This window comes from Sinocyclocheilus anshuiensis, unplaced genomic scaffold (assembly GCF_001515605.1).
Source record: "Sinocyclocheilus anshuiensis isolate Anshui unplaced genomic scaffold, SAMN03320099.WGS_v1.1 scaffold1550, whole genome shotgun sequence".
NCBI classification, from domain to species: domain Eukaryota; kingdom Metazoa; phylum Chordata; class Actinopteri; order Cypriniformes; family Cyprinidae; genus Sinocyclocheilus; species Sinocyclocheilus anshuiensis.
Genome location: NW_015546121.1, coordinates 139,868 through 146,982, shown reverse-complemented (window position 1 = coordinate 146,982; position 7,115 = coordinate 139,868). Strand labels below are relative to the sequence as shown.

Below are 7,115 nucleotides of genomic sequence, written 5' to 3'. Positions count from 1 at the left end.
GAGGGTGTGTGTGAGAGTGTGTGAGAGAGAGAGTGTAAGAGTGTGTGTGTGTGTGTGAGAGTGTGTAATAGAGAGTGAGTGTGTGTGAGAGTGTGAGAGAGAGTGTAAGAGTGTGTGTGTGAGTGTTTGTGAGTGTATGAGAGTGTGTAAGAGAGAGTGAGTGTATGAGAGTGTGTGTGTGAGTGTATGAGAGTCTGTAAGAGAGAGTGAGTGTATGAGAGTGTGTGTGTGAGAGTGTGTAAGAGTGTGTGTGTGTGAGTGTATGAGAGTGTGTAATAGAGAGTGAGTGTGTGTGAGAGTGTGAGAGAGAGTGTAAGAGTGTGTGTGTGTGAGTGTATGAGAGTGTGTAAGAGAGAGTGAGTGTATGAGAGTGTGTAAGAGAGAGTGAGTGTATGAGAGTGTGTAAGAGAGAGTGAGTGTATGAGAGTGTGTAAGAGAGAGTGAGTGTATGAGAGTGTGTAAGAGAGAGTGAGTGTATGAGAGTGTGTAAGAGAGAGTGAGTGTATGAGAGTGTGTAAGAGAGAGTGAGTGTATGAGAGTGTGTAAGAGAGAGTGAGTGTATGAGAGTGTGTAAGAGAGAGTGAGTGTATGAGAGTGTGTAAGAGAGAGTGAGTGTATGAGAGTGTGTAAGAGAGAGTGAGTGTATGAGAGTGTGTAAGAGAGAGTGAGTGTATGAGAGTGTGTAAGAGAGAGTGAGTGTATGAGAGTGTGTAAGAGAGAGTGAGTGTATGAGAGTGTGTAAGAGAGAGTGAGTGTATGAGAGTGTGTAAGAGAGAGTGAGTGTATGAGAGTGTGTAAGAGAGAGTGAGTGTATGAGAGTGTGTAAGAGAGAGTGAGTGTATGAGAGTGTGTAAGAGAGAGTGAGTGTATGAGAGTGTGTAAGAGAGAGTGAGTGTATGAGAGTGTGTAAGAGAGAGTGAGTGTATGAGAGTGTGTAAGAGAGAGTGAGTGTATGAGAGTGTGTAAGAGAGAGTGAGTGTATGAGAGTGTGTAAGAGAGAGTGAGTGTATGAGAGTGTGTAAGAGAGAGTGAGTGTATGAGAGTGTGTAAGAGAGAGTGAGTGTATGAGAGTGTGTAAGAGAGAGTGAGTGTATGAGAGTGTGTAAGAGAGAGTGAGTGTATGAGAGTGTGTAAGAGAGAGTGAGTTTGTGTGAGAGTGAGAGAGAGAGTGTAAGAGTGTGTGTGTGTGTGAGTATGAGAGTGTGTAAGAGAGAGTGAGTGTATGAGAGTGTGTGTGTGTGAGTGTATGAGAGTGTGTGTGTGTGAGTGTATGAGAGTGTGTGTGTGTGTTTGTGTGAGAGAGTGTGTGTGTTTGTGTGTGTGTGTGTTTGTGGGAGTGTGTAAGAGAGAGTGTGTGAGTAATACTTAATACATTACATAAAAAACTAAAAAAAAAACTCAGATGTATGAATCTAGCCTCATTTTGAAGTCTAGACTGTTATCATTCATTCATAACATAACTCTGAATCTGACTGCACTTTCATCTGAAGTAAGTACAGTAGGGTAAGCTGAAATCACCCCGTAGCTTCATCTAGTACACAGATTGAGGGCTTTCACATTTCTGTTAGTATGCTCCTAACAATATAAATATTAATTCAGCACATAACCGTTTCATAGCTACAACACTAAGAAGGAGCGTAATAGTGTCAGCTGGTCAGGCACCGTTCTTTGGAAAACTGCTCAAAATATGTATTGTAAAAACAAAAGTACAAGTGTTTATAGTGCAGAGATATCTAAAGCACGCCTCTCTCTCCTCGATCAGCTGTAAGCAGTGTCAGATCCTGCAAACACCGCACACTGAGAGCCTCGTCTGCTTCAGACATAAAGCCTTATATACTATATATGATACATCAAAGGGCCGGTGTCCTGCAGAGTTTAGCTCCAACCCTAATTAAACACACCTGAAGCAGCTAATCAAGCTCTTATAGGCATACTAGAAACTTACCAGCAGGTGTGTTGAGGCAAGTTGGAGCTAAACTCTGCAGGACACCGGCCCTCCAGGACCGAGTTTGGACAGCTCTGCTCTACATAGTGTCATAATACCTGAAATAACTAGGGTTGGGGATCGAAAATCAATTCCAATTCCAGATTCGAATACTTAAGGTCAGGAATCGGATACTTGTTGTAAAATGAAGATTTCAATTCCACCTATCAATTTCTGTGTGTGCATCTTTTGTTTAGCTGGCGAAGAGGAGCTGTTAAAAATGTATTTGTCTTTGAATCATTCATTCAAGAGATTCATTCAGTAATGAAACCAGTAAATCTTGAGTGAGTCATTGAATCATTAATTCAAAAATTCCATCAGATTTTGTTTATAATTTAATGAAATAATTAAATAAATAATTTATAATTTATGTATTTAGCAGATGCTTTTATCCAAAGTGACTTACAGTGCATTCAGGCTATAATTTTTTTTTTTGTTTAGTTGTGTAATATTTTTTTCTTCAGAATTGTGAGAGAACTACAACCTCTATTAAAAAAAACAACAAATCTCAGAATTTATCCAATAATTTATCCAGAATCGTACGGCTCTATTTTGCACACAGACAGCTCTTAATCGAGTCCAGTTTTTGTGCAGCCGGCTGATTTTTGTTCATGGTATTCAGCAGCAATCAAATGTTTTGCAAAAAGAGACACACAATAAATATGTTTGATATCGAAATGTTTGACTTCATTTTTTTTTAGCCACATTGTAATCGAAGCTGGGAATCGATAAGCAGAACCGGAATCAGAATAGGAATTGATCAAATTCAAGCGATTCCCAGCCCTACACATAACTATTGCTCAGTGTGAAGCTGCTAAATGAGATCCGGAGCGTCTGTGAAATCAGAAAGCGCTGGATGAATGACTGCAGCCTGTAATGCAGGCCTCACCAAGAACCTTCTCAGCATTAATGATGTTTCTGTATTTCTGCTTGATGTCTGCAGTAGTGAGGGCTTGATCATTTGTACTATTCATACTCCTCAACGCTCTGGATCTGGTCACACTCGCTGAATATCTCAATAGAGGTCACTAAGCTGCAGCTGACATGTGTGCCAGTGTTTTCAGCTCAGCAGTGCTGTCTCCGTCATCTAGAGAGAGCAGAAATCGTGATCAGGATTAAGAAACATGTCATTGTGCGGTGGTGTGGATAAAAGAGAGGCAGTCGCTCCGTCACGTCACACACACAGGTAAACAGAAAGAATTAAACGCAGAAAGAAACGGGGGAAAGGAAAAGTCAGTTAAGCACTACTTCAGCAAAACATCAGTTTCTTAAAGCACTTCAGTAAAGTGGGATCTTAAAAGCTGTCTGTTCAGTAGGGTTTGTGATACTTGCGTTGCTTTTGGATGAGCTTTCAGAAACACTTATGACTCTAGATCGAGTCGTGATGTTTGAGTGAGAGATCATGGATTTGGGATCAGAAAGACTAAGTAATGCTGATTTGATTGAGTTCTCTGAAAAGAGGTTTATATACAGTAGTGATCTGTTAACCTTTCCTGAAGCTGTCGTTTTATTGAGATGATAAGAGTGGGCTGACAGATTAATGTGACAGATTAGACTGATTATTGTAGCAGGAGTGTAATAAATGAGCCTGTTAGGAAATGAACAAAGAATAACTTTGATATGAATTGTGATGCATGTTGGGTCATATTAATTAGTGGTTTGATAGATGACCAAGCTTACTTAACGCACTTAAAAAACATCCTCATCACATGAGCAAATGTGTGTTTGGCCCAAGCTCAGGCTGAAAGGCACGGATTGTAGCTACTACGCAGTACGCTCTATTTAAATTAACCAGTGTATCTATATGTTTGGTTGACTGTATTTTATTCTGATAATGAACAGGCTGCAACGTTTGCAATGCTGTAGGCTATGTGTGTGCGTGAGGCGCCGGCGCGCTCGAACAGCAGAAACAAACAACAAAAAAATACTCCGTCATCTTTGGTCATACAGATCATTCGAAACTGCAATGTGTTTACTTTTATTTCTGTCATCTCGGTTTCCTTTCTGTGGACTTTCGTAGAGCGCCGCGCCACACAAATAGCATATGAACCAAACTCAGCAGCATATCTCTCAGTCTTCCTTTCGTTTTGTTAATCTGTTAATTAGGCTATTTAAGTCAAATATTTCGCATATTCATTCATTTTATATATACACTATGATTTAATAAAAACAGATTTTGTCATTTTTAGTTAAACTTAATTTTTGTTGCTCGTCCGCCGCCTTTTCCTCTTCTCCGACCCCACAGCTCTCTCCGATAGCTAGTGTTAGTGGCACCAGTCCAGTGTTTGCAGGTTTTACTCCTGCTATTTCTCCATGTTGGGAGTTTGCACCTGACTATGCATTCTTATCCTTTTCTCCGATGAACTGAAGATAACAGGAGTGTGTCCATCTCACAAATGTAGAATCCGTCTCTGCAGTCATCTCAACCATCTAATTCCAGCAACAGAAGATAGACAAACTATTTTACCCGCGGAATTTTTTCTCAGGTGCTGTTTTGTGGTGTTGGTAAATTCACCACTTAATTTAGAGCTAAAATATGTTGTTGTAACTTGCATTACTGAGATTGTAACGAGTAATAATATTACCCAAATTTTATTAGTAATGAGTTATATTACTGCGTTACAGCAAAAAGTAATATACTACTGTAATATTATTACTTTTGTAATGCGTTACTCCCAACACTGTAGATGAGGCATGCACACAACATACAAAGCTGTGTAATGGTGGCTGTAATAACTAATTTTATTCACATTTATTCAGACATGCATTCATTAATAAAAACGACAGGTTCAGTATAACCGAATGAATGTATAATGTAGTGCTCCTCTCTTGATTGATTTCAGTGAGCTGTTCTGTTTCTTCTGATGATCATTCCTGTTGATTTGCTGCTGCAACTAGTAGTAAAGAGGAAGAGATGATCTGTCAGCGCACATTAAAGAGCCACAAAACCACAGATTGTTTTTATTTCATGACAGATTTGAAAGCTGCAGAAACTGTTTCACTCTGAAAGTAACAATTATTTATTGTGATTACTGGACAGGAGGCGCTACAGATCTTTCCACACTTCTCTAGTAAGTTTGGTCAGTGTGTGAAGATACTGCAGGTAAAGGTGTAGTGCAAATTATTTTTAAAAAAGCCGATTTCACATGTGCTGGGAGTATTGTAATATTGTAATTATGGTGATTATGAGATACCACCAGGGTTTGAAATTAACACCCGCCAACCCGCCAACCCGCCAAATGCGGGTAAAAATCATCTGTGGCGGGTAACACTGTCAAATCACTAGCCAATTTGGCGGGTTACTTTTCGTAAATTATGTTCACTCATTTATTTCTTGGGGAAGTTCATGCAGGTCAAATCTGCACAGGTTTAGCGCAAATACTGAACTCGTGAGACATCATGGCATTATCGAGTAGTATTCAACATTTCATGTTTTAAATATCAAAACATTATTTATGCATTTGTAACTGCAGTTTAAAGCATTCCATGTCCCTCTAAGCTGCATTAACGTGTGTAAATACATCTAAATGCCACTTCATATGCAACTTCTGCAAAGATGAATTTTATTGATACTGATTTAATTCGTTTAGTAACAGCCTAAATGTATTATTATTATAATTGACTGATTAAATGTAAGAATTTGACTCAAAAGATGATGTACACTTTTAGAAAAAAATGGCTTTATAAAGGTAAGAATGCCCATAAAAGTTAAAAATCAATTTAAACTTATTGGAAAATATAATTTTTCTATCACTGCTGTGAACTAACCACTGAAGAACTGTCCATGGTAGTCCTTAAGATATCAGCACAATAACACGTCTTTTTTTTTTTTTTTGGCTAGTAGAAGTTATGAATGGCCGGTGATCAGCTCTGATCAGCTCAGATTCGTTAGGCGCTATGTGCGATCGTTCTGAGTCCAAGGGTGTGAACAGCTCCACGCAGAACGTCACGTGTTGTCTTCTCAAAACTACAGTAATCACGACATGGCATGAATGCAGCATAAGAACCACTGACTAGACGATCTCTGTTCATCAAAACCTGTTTCCATGCTTATCCATGCACAGATAGACTCTGACACTAGCAAACGCACCAGCAAAGAAGCACTAATTAAATATCTCCTCTTCAGTTACTGATTTCGTCTGATGCAGAAAATGAATTTAAATAATTTTTACTTATTATGTTCAGATTGACTGGATGTTTTGAAAGTGTTCTGACTGAAGTGATCTTCAGCTGACCTGTGCTCTGATGTTTGTCTGTTATAGAATGACAGATGTGTGACCAGTCGACATCTGAGCTGACTCTGCCTGCTCTGCTCATCAACTGAGGTAACACACACACACACACTCACACGCACACACCCACACGCTCACACAGACGCACGCACTCACACACGCTCACACACTCACACACACACACACACACACTCTCTCACACACACACACACACACACTCTCTCACACACACACACACACACACTCTCTCACACACACACACACACACACTCTCTCACACACACACACACACACACTCTCTCACACACACACACACACACACTCTCTCACACACACACACACACACACTCTCTCACACACACACACACACACACTCTCTCACACACACACACACACACACTCTCTCACACACACACACACACACACTCTCTCACACACACACACACACACACTCTCTCACACACACACACACACACACTCTCTCACACACACACACACACACACTCTCTCACACACACACACACACACACTCTCTCACACACACACACACACACACTCTCTCACACACACACACACACACACTCTCTCACACACACACACACACACACTCTCTCACACACACACACACACACACTCTCTCACACACACACACACACACACTCTCTCACACACACACACACACACACTCTCTCACACACACACACACACACACTCTCTCACACACACACACACACACACTCTCTCACACACACACACACACACACTCTCTCACACACACTCTCTCACACACACATACACACACACACACACTCACACACTTACACAAACACACACACACACAGACGCACGCACACACACCCTCTCACACACACACAAACACACACACACACACACGCACA

General features: G+C 40.4%; 1 protein-coding gene across 1 annotated transcript in view; it reads left to right on the top strand.

The window, feature by feature from the left end:
• Positions 1-7,115, top strand: part of hycc2 (hyccin PI4KA lipid kinase complex subunit 2) — a 61,602-nt gene that overhangs the window by 8,258 nt on the left and 46,229 nt on the right. Inside the window, exon 2 of the mRNA XM_016502843.1 lies at positions 6,247-6,309. The gene's annotated coding sequence lies outside the window, so the exon portion shown is untranslated. The remainder of the gene's footprint in view (positions 1-6,246; positions 6,310-7,115) is intronic.